This window comes from Heliangelus exortis, chromosome 18, assembly GCF_036169615.1.
Source record: "Heliangelus exortis chromosome 18, bHelExo1.hap1, whole genome shotgun sequence".
NCBI lineage: Eukaryota > Metazoa > Chordata > Aves > Apodiformes > Trochilidae > Heliangelus > Heliangelus exortis.
Window position 1 is genome coordinate 11,022,578 of NC_092439.1, and position 16,914 is coordinate 11,039,491.

General features: G+C 35.7%; 1 protein-coding gene across 8 annotated transcripts in view; it reads right to left on the bottom strand.

The window, feature by feature from the left end:
- Positions 1 to 16,914, bottom strand: part of SOX6 (SRY-box transcription factor 6) — a 329,755-nt gene that overhangs the window by 272,792 nt on the left and 40,049 nt on the right. For all 8 annotated transcript variants that reach the window (XM_071762378.1, XM_071762369.1, XM_071762370.1 and 5 more), the window contains one exon: positions 8,964 to 9,034. The gene's annotated coding sequence lies outside the window, so the exon portion shown is untranslated. The remainder of the gene's footprint in view (positions 1 to 8,963; positions 9,035 to 16,914) is intronic.

A 16,914-nucleotide genomic window follows, 5' to 3' on the forward strand; every position in this document is an offset into this window, starting at 1 on the left:
CAGAGTAGGACTTTTTGCATGGGTGTATAACAAGAGGACAAGGGGCAGTGGTTTGAAACTTGAAGAGGGGAGATTTAGATTACATATTAGGAGGAAATTTTTTACTATGTGAATGGTAAGGCACTGGCACAGGTTGCCCCCTCTCCGGAAGTGTTCCAGGTCAGGTTTGATGGGGTCTGGAGCAACCTGGTCAAGTGAGAGGTGTTTAAGAAAACAGTCATTGAGAACTATTACCTTTTCCTTTTTTTTTTCTATCTCAGAATTGCACAGAAATATTGCTGAAAGTTGCACCAAAGAACACTGTGGCTTTCTGGGTTTTTTGTTCCACACTGCTTGACAGAAGACAAAGATGTAAAAGAGTTTGAAATTAATTGCTTCAAAAGAAGACACCTTCACACTGTAATGTAGAAGAAAAGAAGAAACCTTAGGTGGAAGGAATTAAGGAGTGGCTTTTTAAGTTATCATCATACTAAAACATGAAACAGATATAAAATTCTCCTGCTAGTAGAGCTGGCTTGCATTCAGGATTGATGGAACAAATGTTAACACATGAATAAGCCCAATACATATTTCTAAAAAATGGACAGAAATATGTACATGTGCCAGTAGCATGTGGAAAAAGCCCAAAGAATGCTCAGATGTTGATATCTGACATCAACACATGACAGACTGCATTATATTTAAAGATAAGAACCAAGATGACATGTCTAAGCTTCTAGAGCTTTTCATGCTCCTTTCTCACTCGCCTTCTAATATCCATCCTAAGTTAATCTTAAGCATTTCCCTGTGCAAGTCTAAAAACAGAGAAAAAGTAAGGTGCGTATTGTAGGCCATGACACAGATGACATTTCATCAATTTTGTGAGATGAATTAATGCAGTGACTTCACAAAAGTCATTTTGATATCATTGAGAGGCAGTAAAGCTAAATTACCTGCACTTCCAGAATGTGTTACAGGCTTTTCAACATGTTTCCTTTTCTCCTGGGGATTAGTTGAAGAATGGAAGGGAGAATTTGGCAAACAAATATGTATCTCTGCTTGGAGAGAACTAAGCAGAATGAGGACAGATGACTTCCCTTATTTTACAGGCAGAAAAAAATCATCCATTAGAATGATAAATACTGTACCTTTATATGGTCAAGGCCCATCTGTGAAGGTCTCAGAATTTGAGCAATACAGTGGTACTATTGTGAACTCATTGTTAATTTTATGTTAATTTGCTTTAAACCTATGCATTTAACAATAGAAAATAACTTCTGAAGACATCAAGTGACAGTGCTTTAATAATAACTGAACACCTTAGAACATGAGTAGGTTACTCAAACTCTAAAAGACAAAGACATAGATTGTTTTTTCAGGTCTTGAGGTTTATTTTATTTGGGTTTTTTGTTTTTTTTTTTTATAGGAATGGCAAGGAAGGCCAGGAATGTCAGCTTGTGTTTTTTGGTCTATTTTTGTGAATGGATCAGATGTACATTTAAATTTGTATAGACAATGATCTTATGATCTTTATTGGTACATTAAACAGCAACTTTAGGAACTTCTCTAAGAAATCATTTGTGTTTGGAGCTCTGTAGATTAACAGGATGCCCAAATGAATCCAGGAGTCTAGAAACAAGACTAAGTGGATAATCTTAAAAGATTGTACTTCAATAGACCTCTCATGTGTCAGAGCTTGGATAGAAATATAATGACTACTCCACTTCATCATCTAATATCTGTTAAAGACATTTAAATACTTCCTTAGTAATATTACTTCCTGTTTAAAACAACTGCAGACTGAGCTGTCCTGGGAAAATATTCTCTTATCTATAGAGCCTCTGTTTCTGTTACTATGAAACTTCTATCCTTCATTAACATTCAAATCACCTTCTTTCTCTGCAGCTGGTGGAGAGGCACTTCAGTTTTTTGTCCTAGCAGTGATATAGCAGAACCTTTAACCAAGAGCAGGATGTGTCTGGGATCACCTTTGAAGTTTGTAAACTCTTCAGCTTTTTAGAAACGTGACAGCACAACAGAGAAACTGTCCAATAAAATGCTGCAATTACAAATCATCCTTTTCTGTATGTTTTTTTCCTGTTTTTAGAACCGTTATTTTAAATGTACTGGACTTAAACATTATATAAGAGGCTATCCCATGAGATTGCTCTGGTGAGAGAAGTATTTAAATTTTTTTTTTCTTTTTAAAAAAAAAAAAAAAAAAAAAAAAAAGAGCATAATCTCAAAAGTATACTGCTGTCCCTAATACCAGGTAACTTCTCCCTTTCAGTCACAGGAATACTGAAAATTGTAACCCTACATCTTTAAGAATGAAAGAAAATTTTAGGTCAGCAGAATTCAAGACTTCTCTCAGCATTGTCTAGTAGGCTTAGAAAGTGATTTTGCAAACAGACTTTGGCAACACTACCAAAGAGATCTTTAGGCTGCCTGAATTGGCAGAGAAATGAGAAGATAAGTTTGCACTGAAAATGAGATTACTTCTCTGAGTCAGAGAGCTAAAGACTACAACCCTTCATTTTAGTTCTATTACTTATACTGTCCCTGAACAGAATTACACAGTTATTACATATTTCAGTGACCTTCCACATGCAGTACAGGGAGGTAGGGGTAAGCAAAGAGGGTTTGTTGGGGGAGAAATCTGTTTAAATGACTCTAGGTGATTATTTAATATATGAAAAACATTTAAGGTATTTATTGTAAATATAATTTAAAAAAAGAAAAAAAATTTCCTTAGCAACTACATAAAACCCAGAATATTTCTAGGCCTTGGATCTTAAATTATAGTATTTATTCTCTATGTCAGGTTAATCTGCACGTTACTCTGATCAGCAGAACTAACTGTAGTTCAGTGTTATATCAGTGACCAGGAAATTCTTTAAAAATATCAAGTATCAAACACCAAGCCATTCACATAGAAAACAGATACCAAACCTGCAGGAATTCTGTACATAGCCAGTTTCCTAGCCAGTCATCCATCTTCACCCTGGTGCCCTCCAGTACTTTGGACTTTTTGCAGAATCATGTCTCGGTCCAACACTCATTCCTGCCAATTTCCAGATGAAGATCATCTCTTTTTCTAAATCAAGATTTTCTTTTTAAACTGAAAATAAGAACTTCAAATTAAGTCTTCCATTTGGTGGACTGTTTCATTGAGGAAGGTGAAAGTGACAGGTAAAAGTTCAGAAACTCATATAATCTGCTTTGTTTTAGCATCAGAGAATTGGATTACTCCCTGAGGCTTTTTGGCTCCTGCAGGGAGCATCTTTCAGACTAACTTTCAGAGCCAGGATTATACAGTAATCTCTAATAAACCCATAAAGATAATATGGTTTTACACAATTAAGTGTAGTCTTTGATTGTTTTATGATGCATAATACTGAACACATCACACACTTGCATTAAGAACAGAAGCTGTGACCTCATAGTTCAAACAGATTTTGTTCATCTTTTTAAACAGATACCCCAAAATACTAGTTCATCATCACTGTGCATGTACTTGAACTATTTGATGAATATTTTCACATTTGTATTTTATAAGTATTTTTATTTTAATTAGTAACAAAAATGTTGACGAGAAAAAATTTAAAATTCATTCAAAATAAAAGTACATACTTATTTCTAAAATGTACTTTTGTGCTCTCTGTTATCTTTAACATATTAAAGTAACATTTTTCATGAAGGTTTCACTTTGATCATCTCTTCTTAATTAACTTTAGAAATGTGGGTGTTTTACACTAGTCTTTATCTTTTCTTTTTTTCTTTTTTCTTTTTTTTTTTTTTTTTTAATTAACAGTAATATTTTGCCTTCAATAGACCATTATCAGATTTCTATCAAGTCAGGCTTTGGTATACACCAAAGATCTTGATACATCTAGCAAGCAGTTAACCTCTTACCCCCCACTCTCTTGTAACTGTGATTATGATGAATGAGTGGTTAGTTCTAAGCAATTTTGCTTCACGTCAATAAATTATCAAGTAACCATTGGTATATGTGCATTAAGAAGACAGAGAGAAAATGAAGCTGTCTGTGGACATTTTATATCCCTCACCCTTATAAGTAATGTGATTTGAAAAGTTAGCACTGACATCAACTGTTCATATTGTTCATCCATACTGTAGAATAAGACATCCTTTCTGTAATTTACATAGAATGAGAACCACTGTATATAATTCACTGCTTGCAGCGTGGCTTAAGGAAAATTCTCTTCAGAGCTTGTCTAAGATTCTGCATTGTAGTTATTACATAACCTGAGGCTTTGCTTTTGTGATGAACAACCATTTCTTCTAAAAATATTTTCACGACAAATGCCAATCAGCTACAGAAAGCCTATAGGACTCTGTCCACGTATGGACTTGTACAAATACTTGGCTTTCACATTCTTCATTCAGCTTCTTAGCACAAATATTTCCTAACAGATTCCTCTCCCAAGCATTGCATGTAATTTCAACAGCATGTAGAATTGTTTGGATGTGGATTTCTATTTTATTGCTTAGTACTTTGACAAAGAATTTTTCAGAGAGTAGATGGATCTTGTGCATTACATGGATCTCATCCAGCACACACATGGAGCAGCAGTGGAGCAAGGAGGTGCTCGCTTACACCCAGAGCATGATAAACCTTTGAAAACCTATTTCTAACAGCAGCCCCACTAAATGGCTCAAATTCACCTAAAATAAGAAAAGACCACCTAATACAGCCTCTGTGCAGTGTGTCAGAAGCTGGCTGGATAGCTCTCTCACCCTCAGTGGTACCCTCATTTTAATAAGTGGTAAACAGCCCAGTAGCATGAAATTGACATTTTGTGTATTTTCTCTTGTGGCAAACATTTCATTCTTCATAAATAATTGAAGATTTCTGTGTTACGTTAAATATCAAAATCCTAGAAGTAGTTTAAGTGCCTTATTTGCTTATTATAAGGACAACTGGCTAACATGAATACAATGCATATTTCTTCTACAACATGAACATTCTGTATCTCTACTAATATATCTACTTCCTACCAAGTAGCAGTCTGCACGGTCAATAGAGAAGCAGCCAAAATAATGTCTGCTGCACTCAGAAGGTAAATGGGAACTTGGATAGGAACATGCTTCTGTGCCAGTATCATGCAACAGATACTCCTTCTATTAGAACCAGAAGTCCCCAGGTGACCTTGCACAACTACACAGCTTTAGAAAAATTAACACAGGAGGGACCATCAGACACCTGAGCTAGAAGCACAGAGTAGGGAGACAGAACTTTTCATAATTTTGATTGGACTTCTGTACTGTACTCAGTAGATTAATGTCCCAGACACCTTTCTCTCTCCTTCAGTCTTTTTTCCACACCTTCCTCTCTTCAGAGCTACAAAGCTCTGGAGGGATACAACCGTGCAAATACGCAGTAGCTATTACTTTTAAAAAAGCTGGTACAAATATAAAGTATGAATCTATTTGGTCAGACACTCTATATTGTAAATAACACTCTCTATAAGCTTTAAATAGAACAATTCCAAATTAAAAAAGCAAATTATAAAAATGCTTTAAAAATAAGACTGAGGAAAAAGTGTTAAGTATTGCGTTCGAAGCGAAGTATACTCCCTGATGATTTGCTGACTAGAATAAGTGTTTGAAAAAATAGTTTACCTACCCATAATATCAGCTTTGTTGTGGTGCAGTGTGTGCATGTGCATGCGTGTCCATTGTTTCTATTTTTGTTTTTAAGCTTTCCTTGAAAAAAAATCGCTGCTCTTTGTTTTTAAAGCAATTTGACTTTAGTTTCAAACACTATTTTATTTTTACCATATTTCAATAAAGGCTTTGCACTGAAGAGCTGTTCTTGCAAGACACTGAAGTTTCATGGGCTTTAACACCACTTATTTCAGGGGTTTTTTTTCCCCCCCTCTATCAATGTCTTCACTTTGTAGTCAAGTCACAGTAAGATGTTTACACAAAAACTGAACTCCTAGTAAAAAGGAATTTCTAATTGCTGATGAACAAGCAAAAAATTTTAAATGCTGTTATTAGGGAACATTCATTTTGCCAACTGTAACTTTAAATAACCACTTCAGTTTACTACTGGACAAGCCTACTTGAGAAGAACAATTAAATAAATTAAACCATGTTAAGACCGCATCCTTGAAAAAAAGTAACCTTTAGTTAGGACAATTACTCTGTGGGCATAACACAAAAGTACAAATGTCACATTTTCCATGAAATTTACTTTTGCATGAATCATCAATCCAGTTTTCTCCTGAACAAAACTATCCAAATATGACAAAAAAAAAAAAAAAAAAAAAAACCAAACCCAAAGTTGTCTGAACTGGATGATCCAAGTAATTACATGTTAGAGCAGACTGCATCTATGACAAAACTTCCAAAAATTTGAGGGAAAAGTTATTATAGCCCCTGGTTGAAATATCTTTGGTATAGACCTATAGCAATATTTAGTTGATCTCGTTGTATTCCCATGTAACAAATATGCAGTTTCAAAGATCAATCTTCCTAGAACTGATATACACTCCTTCCCTTTGGAGTACAGATCAAACAAACACACTATAAAACATGCACAAATATTATAGCGCAACAAGAAAAAGATATAAACTTCTAATTAGCATTTTTCAAATGCTGTGTAGAATTTACTCAAAACTCCTTATATATGCAAACTTTTTGTCTTCCACAACAACCCCACAACACTCCCAGCTCATATGGTAGTATTTGTTTACAGCCTATATGTTTCTGCTTCAGGTATTGATCCTGATTTCCTCAGCTTCCACAGTCACCTCACATGAGTAAGTATTTGCAGAAATGAAGCCTTTCAATTGAAAGATACTTGAGGTAACAGCCTGACCTATTAATCTGTAGAGCACAGGGAAAATTTATGACACTGCACGTATTACTGTTACTGAACAGTAAGACTGTATCTGCTAAAGTAAAGTATTCTACAGAATATTTGCAGATTTGGAGAGGTACAATAGAGATGATTTAAAAATACGTAAGCCTGTGCTACTGTAGAATGAATACTTCAATCCTGTTTGCATTATGTGAGGAAACACTGGGCTGAATCCATCACTTGTACATCCTACATTTTCTTTTCAATTTATATGAACTCAAAGCTTGTGTATATTCCTAGATATACAATGCTAAATACTGAAATAAGTGCAAGAGACTGCTACAGTTTTAGCTTCTCCAGATGATCATGCCAGTGTGATAGAACTTTGAGTTTCAGAGAATACCTACAAAAGACCAGACTGTGGTTCATTTTGACAGTCATTCCATGTAGTCATTCACTTAGCTTCACTGGCAAGGCTGCTGAACCACGTTCCAGATCTCATGGTCACAATACTGTCTGCTGTCTCAACTGTACAGTGTACACTCCACAGTCCTCATTAAAGTTAAGTACTTACTTGATTGACCTAAACACAAACATTGTTTCCAAAGCAGTTTTTATGTCAATTTTGTTTACCAAGGCTTTTTATCATTGTCAAGTAAGAAAAGCAGGGCTCCAATCAGGAGTCCACAATACAATTACTAAAGTCTTTTATATGAATGTGAATTAAACATATGAACATGAATTAAACAATACTTATAGGCTTCCATCCAATTAGCCTGGTATGTGCACAAATAAGTTCGCCATGAACCTACCACTGCATTTATTCCATTGTTTTGATTGGAAAGTGTAATTCATATTGAGGTATAAAGAGGTATTGTTTGCACTGAGGGATATATTACTATTTCCATTTATAGATGAGAAAAATGAGGCACAGAAAACCTAACTGATTGCTTGGGGAAAAAAAAAAAAAAAAGCCAGGAAGAGCTACAATCTATTCCTCACTCTCAGTTCACTAATTACTTCACGATGCCTTCTCAGGACTATTTTTCAATGGTAATACCTTTTAAAAGGTTTTTGATTTTTTTTTTTTTGTAACAATGTTTTCTTTAAATATGGCTGAAAATGCTCATTAAAAAGTTACTGACCTGTAAGTGAAGGAAACTGCAAATATAACACTAAAAGTATATATCAAAATAAACTTTTCTAAAGAAGAAATGTTGTTACAAATTGAGTACATTTCCATATTAAGAGGAGAACCAGTCATATTTTTATCTGATGAATGTAGTTTTATGAACATCTTTTTCCACAAATGATCGAATAAATAGTTATTTATAAACTATATTCATGACTTAAGAGAACAAGCTGCATAGACTTGTTTCATTTGTACCACATCATGCAAGAAATATTGCAATAACTTATATCAAGCCAAGTCTAAGTCCCATTAGATTTTCCTTATTATACTTGACTGAAGGTGAATAATACCCAAAACAACAATTCGGAAAGCTTATTTGTTGTTTAAATAACTATCTTCCTCTCAGATCTTCTCCTCTAACTTTCTCTTTCTTAAAGCATTTATGCATGGGCCTAGTTCCATTTGCTTTATTTGAATCTAGGCAAACAGCAAAACATATTTTAGGGTCATGGCCTAAATGATTAGAGTCTCAGTCATTCTGCTGTAACCTGTCAGCTTTCCCCAGTGTATATAAAAATGCAGTTCTGCAGGTACTGGTCATCCTACTGTTCCCTCAATAAACTCATGTAGCATTTCTTGTAAAAGTTCTATCACTCTTAAATCCCAGCTCAAATTAATTTTTAGGAATTCACAACAGAGAGATGAGCTGCTACCATTCGTAAGTGTGATAACTGATGTGTTATTGTAAGCAACACTGTTTTCTCATTGTTACAAAAACCAAAAGAAAACTTGAAATAACAAGAATATGAACTGTTAACTCAAGCATCCATAGCCCCACTGAATAACCGAGGCATAAGTTGATAACAAAAAAGCTACAAGAAGTTTGTAAGCATTTAGATATATTTCTTATTAAAAGAATTATAAATCTGTGATCTGACAGGGTTTTAAAGGAACTTTCATTGTTCATGTTATAAGAGTATTAGAAAGAAAGAATAGGAAAGCTAATCAATAAATACTTACAAGTACACGAGAAAATCAGCCCCAGCTCCCAGAAATCACTGGTAAGTTGCTTTTGAATTCATGAAACTGACCTGAAAATGTAAAAGAAAAAAAAAAAAACCTGAAACAAAAGAAAGCCCAGACCTGATAAATGAAGCTTTTTTATTATTATTAAATAGTTACAACTTTTTGCTATGAATTAAAAAAAAAAAAAAAAAAAAAAAAAAAAAAAAAAAAAACCTCACAAGACTGCTGTCACTATTTCAGCCAAGGAGTTTACACAGAATTTGTTTCCAGGAAGCCAATACCAATAGAAACAATTATTTCATTGTTCTGCACCTCACACCATAGCAACCCAGTCCATTACAGCTTCTAAGAACTATCATAAATGCAAGCATGGTTATCCTTTAATAAGGAAAATAGCTGTGAGCTGTTTTTTTGGCTGGCTGGGGTTTTTGCTTGTTATTTTGTTCTCTAGTGTTACAGAACATTCATTACTTTTTTACGTATCTTACTAACCACATTTTGCTGCTTAACTGGTGTAAAATAATATTGTTTAGGTGTGTTTAACTGGAAGCCATTGAAGGCAAAATTTATACAGAAAGACAGACTAAAGATTTTGTTCTCCAACAGTCTAGATCCCAGTTAGAAGGTTAGCTTAAGCACAATGCCTTCACTATAAGGCAAGATTAAATTCAACATTTTTGCCTGCATACCCCTCAGTTCTAGTTGGAAAGGTAACAGATGCAACTCAAACCCACAGAGCTTGCCTTATAAAATTCTTGAACTAGCACAATGACTCACTTTATGCCTCTAAATATCCATGGTTTCCTCTCTCCAGAACCCCCATGCATTAGAAGGTAGCTCAGTAGTTTATTTTTATTGTTTGGTCTACATACAGCACATTTTTAGTTCTTATGAAAACAAAGAAACTTTGTTGCACAGCCCTTGTTTTCTTTCCAAGATGTGAGGATGGATATGGGTAACATTAAACTGAAAATAGGAACCAAGCCTGGGCAACTAATTCAGGTCAAAACCTTTTTGTTCTCTGGGAGCTATCTGATTAATTTGCAGTTCATAAAACAGTGGGTGTAAGCTCAGTTTTAAAACATGTAACTATATTTAAAATGAAATCATCATTTTTGTTAGCCTCCAGTAATCTGTAAGAAACACCTTCCCACAACATTTCTGTATCCTAAAATGCACCAGCCAGTACTGCACAGTGCCTAGAGACAAGGAGAGAATACCAAACTTATCTTGATGTAGAATATCCTCCTTATTTCATACACCCACCCTGAAGTGCATATTATTCATTCCAACCAAAGCCTCCCCCATCCTGAAAGTACATACTTAATTGTGTCTTCTCTCCTGTAATACCAACAGAGTCAACAAATCTCGTTTGTTAGATCAATGCAGTGTTGTTATAGATACATATATATATTTTTTTAAAGCAAGTCCGAATCTCATTATCAGCTGATTTATACCATTAGTGTGCTTTGGAGCCACCAATTAAACAAGGGCAGTACTTCATAAGGTCACAGTTAATTCATCTCACAGAGAGTAAATACAATTTAATGCACACCACCTCATGTAGAGAATTTAGGAACAAAACACCAAACCTGGACAAGCTGGACAAGCAATTAAGGGGATGGGTTAATTACTCAAAATTCTAAATTTAGCAATCTGTTAATCTATCATGAAAAAAAGTTCAGTATGGTGAAAAAGCCTGCAGAATAATATCTATGTGAAGCCTTGATTCTTATGGCAGCAGTGCAAGTGAGGGAGAAGGCATAAGAGGGCAAACCATACTCAGTGATCCTGAGCAAATGAAGGCTTGTTGCTCAGGTAACACCTCAGAACTGGGAGTCTGCTGGTGGCTTATCTATGATGTAGCTGGTCAGGGGGGAAAAAGCAAAAAAAACGCAACCCCAAAGAGCCCAGTCTGTTCCAAACAGACTCATCTGAGCTAGACTGCTGTATTTAGTACTTTACAGAAAACTAAACTTTTCCTTCAACCCCATATCCTTTACTAATTCACTATAATAAGGCAATCAATTTCTGTTCAGTAATAGCAGGAGTCTACCTGCACAGTTTCTTTCTCAAAAGATAGATGCTGTAACTAGCACACATGAAAAAAATTAAAGGAAATCTTATTACCTAATTAGATTAAATATTAGCTAACTAACTATATGTATAGTTCTGCCTTTCTGTTCTACCACTTTGGTAAAATGAAAAAAAGTTTTGTCAGCAGAGGAAAAACAGTGTAAAGGCCGAAATCTGGTACCACTCAGCATCTCAACCTGCAAGCTGGAGCACAGCTGCAGAGAACTGAAGCAAAAGCAGATGCAATATAGCAGATCTGCATGAACTTACCAGCCACACCAGCTACACCTCTCTGACACTTGCTCTTGAGAACACTCAGAGATAACACCACAGCCTCCCAGGTCTCGGGAAGTAGGAAAAAAACCCAAACACAAACTGCCAACACCATGAAAACAATAAACCACAAAAACCTAACAGTTCAGGCAACCAGCTTTCAATGAAAGCTGCAAAGGTTTATTATCTCCTCATTAACCTCAAAAATGCCATTTCAGAAAGCCATAAAAAGGTTACATTCTAAGTGAAAAGTTTTGGTTAGGAGCAAACACCATTGCAGTTTTCATGGTTTTGACAGTTTGTTTGTTTAGGGTTGTTTATTCATAAAGGACAAGTTGTCCTAACATCAGATAATATGAAATAAGACTAAGGGCACTTCTGAAAATAGCAAAAAGTGACAGACTGGGCCTAAACAGACTGCTAATAAAATTAACCATCTCTCATTGACTTGACTAAGAAAAATGTACAGTGATCAAAAAATTTCACAGAACCTTTCAAAATAACCCACTTTTCAAAAAGCTAAGCTTTTGCTTGTCTTACAAATGCATATTGACACCAAGAGAATGCTGGGGACAAAATAGATTATGCTCACCACTAAAAGACTGCAGGACCTCATATGCCTTGTGTGTTATGAATTAAAAAAAAATAATCTGTAAATTGCCAAATGTCACTTCCAAAATAGTCCTCTTGTTGCCCATATACATGTCAGCTCCAATAATTCAAAAAGATTTTAGTTTTTAGAACATAAGATTTCACTGAATTTAGAAAGCAGAAAAAATTCTTAATTTTAAAAAATACTTAATAGCTTTTTGATTCTCCTAAGACAGAACCTCAACAGGTAGCCTGTGTTTTCTGTGCACAGTCATCAGTAAGCATAAAGGAATCCTGCACGTAGAAAATGTAAGCAGCTATTTAGTGGAAAAACATGGCATCATGTTATATCATCTGAGAACGTGGCCTATCATTGTGGGCTGCTGCGACTAAAATATGTACCATTCAACTACTGCTAAAAAACTGTTTTCAGAATTATAAGCATAATGTGAAATGAGAGAATGGAGTAATACAGAAATGAAGCTATAGATTTAGGGCCTGAATCACAAAACAATTTCACACCTTGAAACACACAAAATTTCACAATTAAAACAACACTGATAACTTGTAAGCCTCTAGCTATAATCTCAAAAGTATACGGAGGCAGTAGGCTGATTACGGTGAGATCCTTTCAGACGGGTATCTAAAAATCTTACTTGAGGTAAAGTGTGCAGTTTCAAGAAGATTCAATGAAGAATGCTTTACTTACACACAGAAAACTTTTCATACATGATCATTTTGAAACAGGGAAGTAAGGACAATAATTAAGCACTGTAGATTTTTACAAAACACACAAAGAATTTTGTGTTGTCTTTCCTTTATGTTACTTCTCTTCAATAGCCTGGAACTGTGTTTTACTGCCTTTGCTGGCTTGTTTCTTAAACTGCTCAGTCTCCTTGGTTCTATGTGTTATCAAAAACAAAACAAAAACACACAGCCAAATCAAAACAACCACAATGTTGTTTATATATTGATTTTCATTTTAGAACAGTCTCTCTGCAAGGATCCTCATTTGGATTTTTGTACCCTTTAACAGAGATTGCAGCCAAATGATCTATCAAAGGAAGAATCAGACCTTATCACCTGTTACAGCTCTGGTCATTTTAAAACATTGCATCACAGTGAGTTAAGAACAGTAACACGGTGCATCCGATGTAAACGATGGTCTCCAAAGCTCTGGAGTCTGCCACTGCCTTTGCTACAGATTTTCTGCTCAACCTTCTTTGTACTTCTTAGGACCTATTATTTCTTCCTTTTATAACAGTGATGCTTTACAGCTCTACATACCAGAAGCTGTGATGCAGTTATTACAGAACTAGGCTCAAAAAAATACCGAAAATAGGATACATCTCCACAGCGTTTTGCAGGGAGATGTGAGCTCACTCTGCCCACACTTGGAGATGACTGGCCACAAACCCACTCTAATCCAGTTTAGCTATGGTTAGCACTTACGTAAACTACATGACTTCCAGTTTAGAGCAACCTCACATCTGCCTACAAAAAGCAAGCCGCCATACATATGGCGTTTCTGTAAACTACCTCTTAAAAAAAGGGAACGCAATAGGCATCAGCACTCAACAGTTGTTCCCTGGCTCTCCCAAAAGGGTATCACTCAGCAGTGGCTCATGATCTGGCAGCATTATATTATATAACTGGCTATAAGAGCTCCTTATAATCTCTTCTGTAAGTCCATTTGCATTTGCAACACTGCGCTATGTCTTCAACAGGCAGCTCATGAAGCTTTCTCTGCTGTGTGCCTGCATATCTATAAAGTATCCAATCACTGCAGGACCCGAGTACAGAATGCAAAATTCAGGTCTTTTCACTGTATCACTTCATAGTGTAGCATCAGCTTGAGACTAAAAAAGATTTTGATCAAAAACTACTGCATATGTCCAACAACTCATTCCAAAGTATTACTATATTTGCCACTAAAATTGCACTCAAAAACACAAAAAATGCCTAATTTGCTGTGCAGATGAAAGAAATACCTAAATGTGTATTTATTCTTTTGTACAAAAGGAAGAGGGCTGGCATTCCAGATCTGATAAGCTCTGTACTCATACTTTCAAGCAGATAAGAACCACAAGACATACAGCACGCTGCTTGGAAGGCTGAAGGGAGGGGAGGAGCAGCAGTTATAACTCATGGGTTAGAGATAGCAAAAGCCTCCTCAGTGGCCTGGGGCAGGCTGGTGAGCACTGCTGGCTCCCTGCTCCCACATCAAGGGATTTGGATTTCCCAGCAGTTCCTGCACCAGCCCACTGCCAGTCACATGATGCAGCTATGACAGAAAAAAAACTTCTTGTAAGATATATGCCATAGTAATAGCCACAGGCTGGGTCACTCCCAGTCAATATGATTGAATTAAAGAAAACAAAGAAAGCTTTCAAAACAGGGATGTGTATGTAGCACTTACATATACAGATCCATGAGTTGAAGGCACTACAGGGCAAATTAAGCATTACAAGACCCAAAAAGTATGACTGGTGTTCCATAGACCAGAAACACTTCCAATATATGGTACTGTTGAAGCATATATCAAACACAGAGAAAGTTTTACAGCAAATACAAACCGCACTTGAAAAGTTACTTTCTACACCTAGAGAAGCAGCAGTGTGCAGAGCACATGGCTTGGAAACAGCATCCAGTCCAGTTCTTCAGAGCCTTACATCTGTCAGTCATTGAAAACAACTACACAAAGAGAGATTTGGCTGTTCTGCCACTGATCTGCATTGTCATATTTGGCAATTTGAATCTCTTCTCTCTGTCTGTGCCCCAACTGTACCTTTTAATAGCTTTGGAATAACAGCTTTTTAATCTCTTCCTGCACGTGCGTCCCTGCAGATGTAACAGGGTCTTGGGGCTCTAGAATTTGACAAAGGTTCTCTGGATACAACTTGAACACGAAAGTAATAACACCGTTTCTGTGAAAAACATTCTGTGATCCTGTGTTTGTGTTTATTACATAACATTCTGTAATAATTACTGAGCAAGAAGAACAACATACATAACAGAAGCTGTTAGTCTACCATAATGATGTATTTTTGTTGGACAAAATCTATGAAAATGAATAGCAACTTTAAGCTCCCTTTACCTTTTGAGTATATAACATTTGTCAGGTTTCCTGCTCTTTAATATTCAGATCAATGTTTACATAATATTACCGAAGAATCATGTTTGTTTGAAAGATGTTACACTCATTCAGCTCAGTCATATGACCAAAAAGGTCATACCAGACACAAACTCCTTGGTACAATTTTTGATAGTGTAACACCTACACATGCATAAGGCAAGACAGTAACAAGAAACCTTCTCAAGGGGAAACTAAAGCCCTCAAAGCAAAGGCATGAACAGGGGGGAGGGAAGGAAGTGCTAATTATGAAAGCCCAAATCTACCATAATTTCCAAAGCTACAAATGGTAAGAGAGGCAAAATGTCCAGCTGATATTTTAGATATTAATGACAATACTAGTGTTTGGAAACACATCACCATATTTCAAATGCCAGCACAAATATATCATATAGCACTTAAATTCTTGGATTTGAAAATTCCCTGAAAATTGGAGATTCCGCTTGTCACAATTACAGTGCACTTACGCAACAATGAAAAATTAGAGATTGGGGGGGTTGATTTAAAAAAAACAAAACAAAACAAAGCAAGCAACAATGTAGCATTACCTTCAGAACTTAATGCAAGTAAGCTGTGAGCCAAATGGCCACGAGCTAAGACAGCTGTACATAAACTCACTTTTTTTTTTTCCTGTCAAGTCTATTCTGTAAAATTACAATACAAGTGTTTCATTTGCTCCCTCTGATAATGCACCAATCCAGAAAAAAATATTGGGGTTCTCTATTAGAGAAAAACGTATTAGTGAAGCTCAGACTTTCAAAGCTAGTTAAGTAGGACATAAAAATCAAATAGAAAGTCTTAGGAATCTCTGCCTTTGGGTCTACTTCCTTGGATTCCCTGAGGGACAAAACCTCCTTACTACAGATCTTGGTGGTTTGTTTTTTTTTTTTTCCCTAAAACCCAGCAATTGTATTTAAAACAAAACAAAAATCACAAACAAAACAATTATTTTTTTAAAATGCCTCATATACTAACTTCCCCTCTCAGCTCTGATTTTTAAAATTCATTTCCCCTGACATTATAACCAGAGAAAAGGAGGTCCAGGTGCTCTCATTTTAATTTCACTTTAGAAGAATCATGAATAAATAAAACTTTTTTCTTTCAAGGATCTGTTCAGGCAGTTAGGATCTCATCTTATGAATCTGCCAGAAAACTGTTCCCCAGGTATGTGGCACAGAGTGCTAACAGCAAGGACATGGTTTTGTATCCTTCCCAAAGGACCACTCCATTTGTTATTATCTGCAATAATCAATCTTGAAGACAATTAACTCTCACCTGCTGGACAAATAAATCACATGAAAGGAAGGAAGAAAAAAAAAAAAAAAAAAAATTATGTTACCTCACCACCTCACCAAGCCCTCAAAATAAGACTCTCTGCAGTCTCTCCTAAATCGTGACTACTTCATGAGCAATAGACCAAGAAAAAAGCCATATTTCACAAAGGAAAGAGTACATCTTGAAATACATTTGCCTTCAATATTAAAGCTATCAATCTGATATCTTCAAGATATATTGGAACCAGAGCTAAAGTATGTTCAAAATGTGCTCATATGTTCATAGAAATCCTTGCAAGCAATAGTGGCCACCAAATAAATGATTTGACAATACCTAACTTCAGTTTATGCTAAGCCCAGTCACAAGTACTAAAAGTTAAGCAGGTTAAAATGCACTACTACCAGTCCACAAAAATTGGCCTTATGTTCCTAGCCTAGTTTTTGTATTTTGTACAGAGATCACATATTACTAAACTTTCCATCCCTTGCACTTCAGAGCACTAAAGAAAAGCTGACTGCTAGAGGAGTGGCTACTAGGTGCTCTGCATGTGATATTTTAAAAATGTAAATGGAATACTAATCTTAAAAAATAAATTAA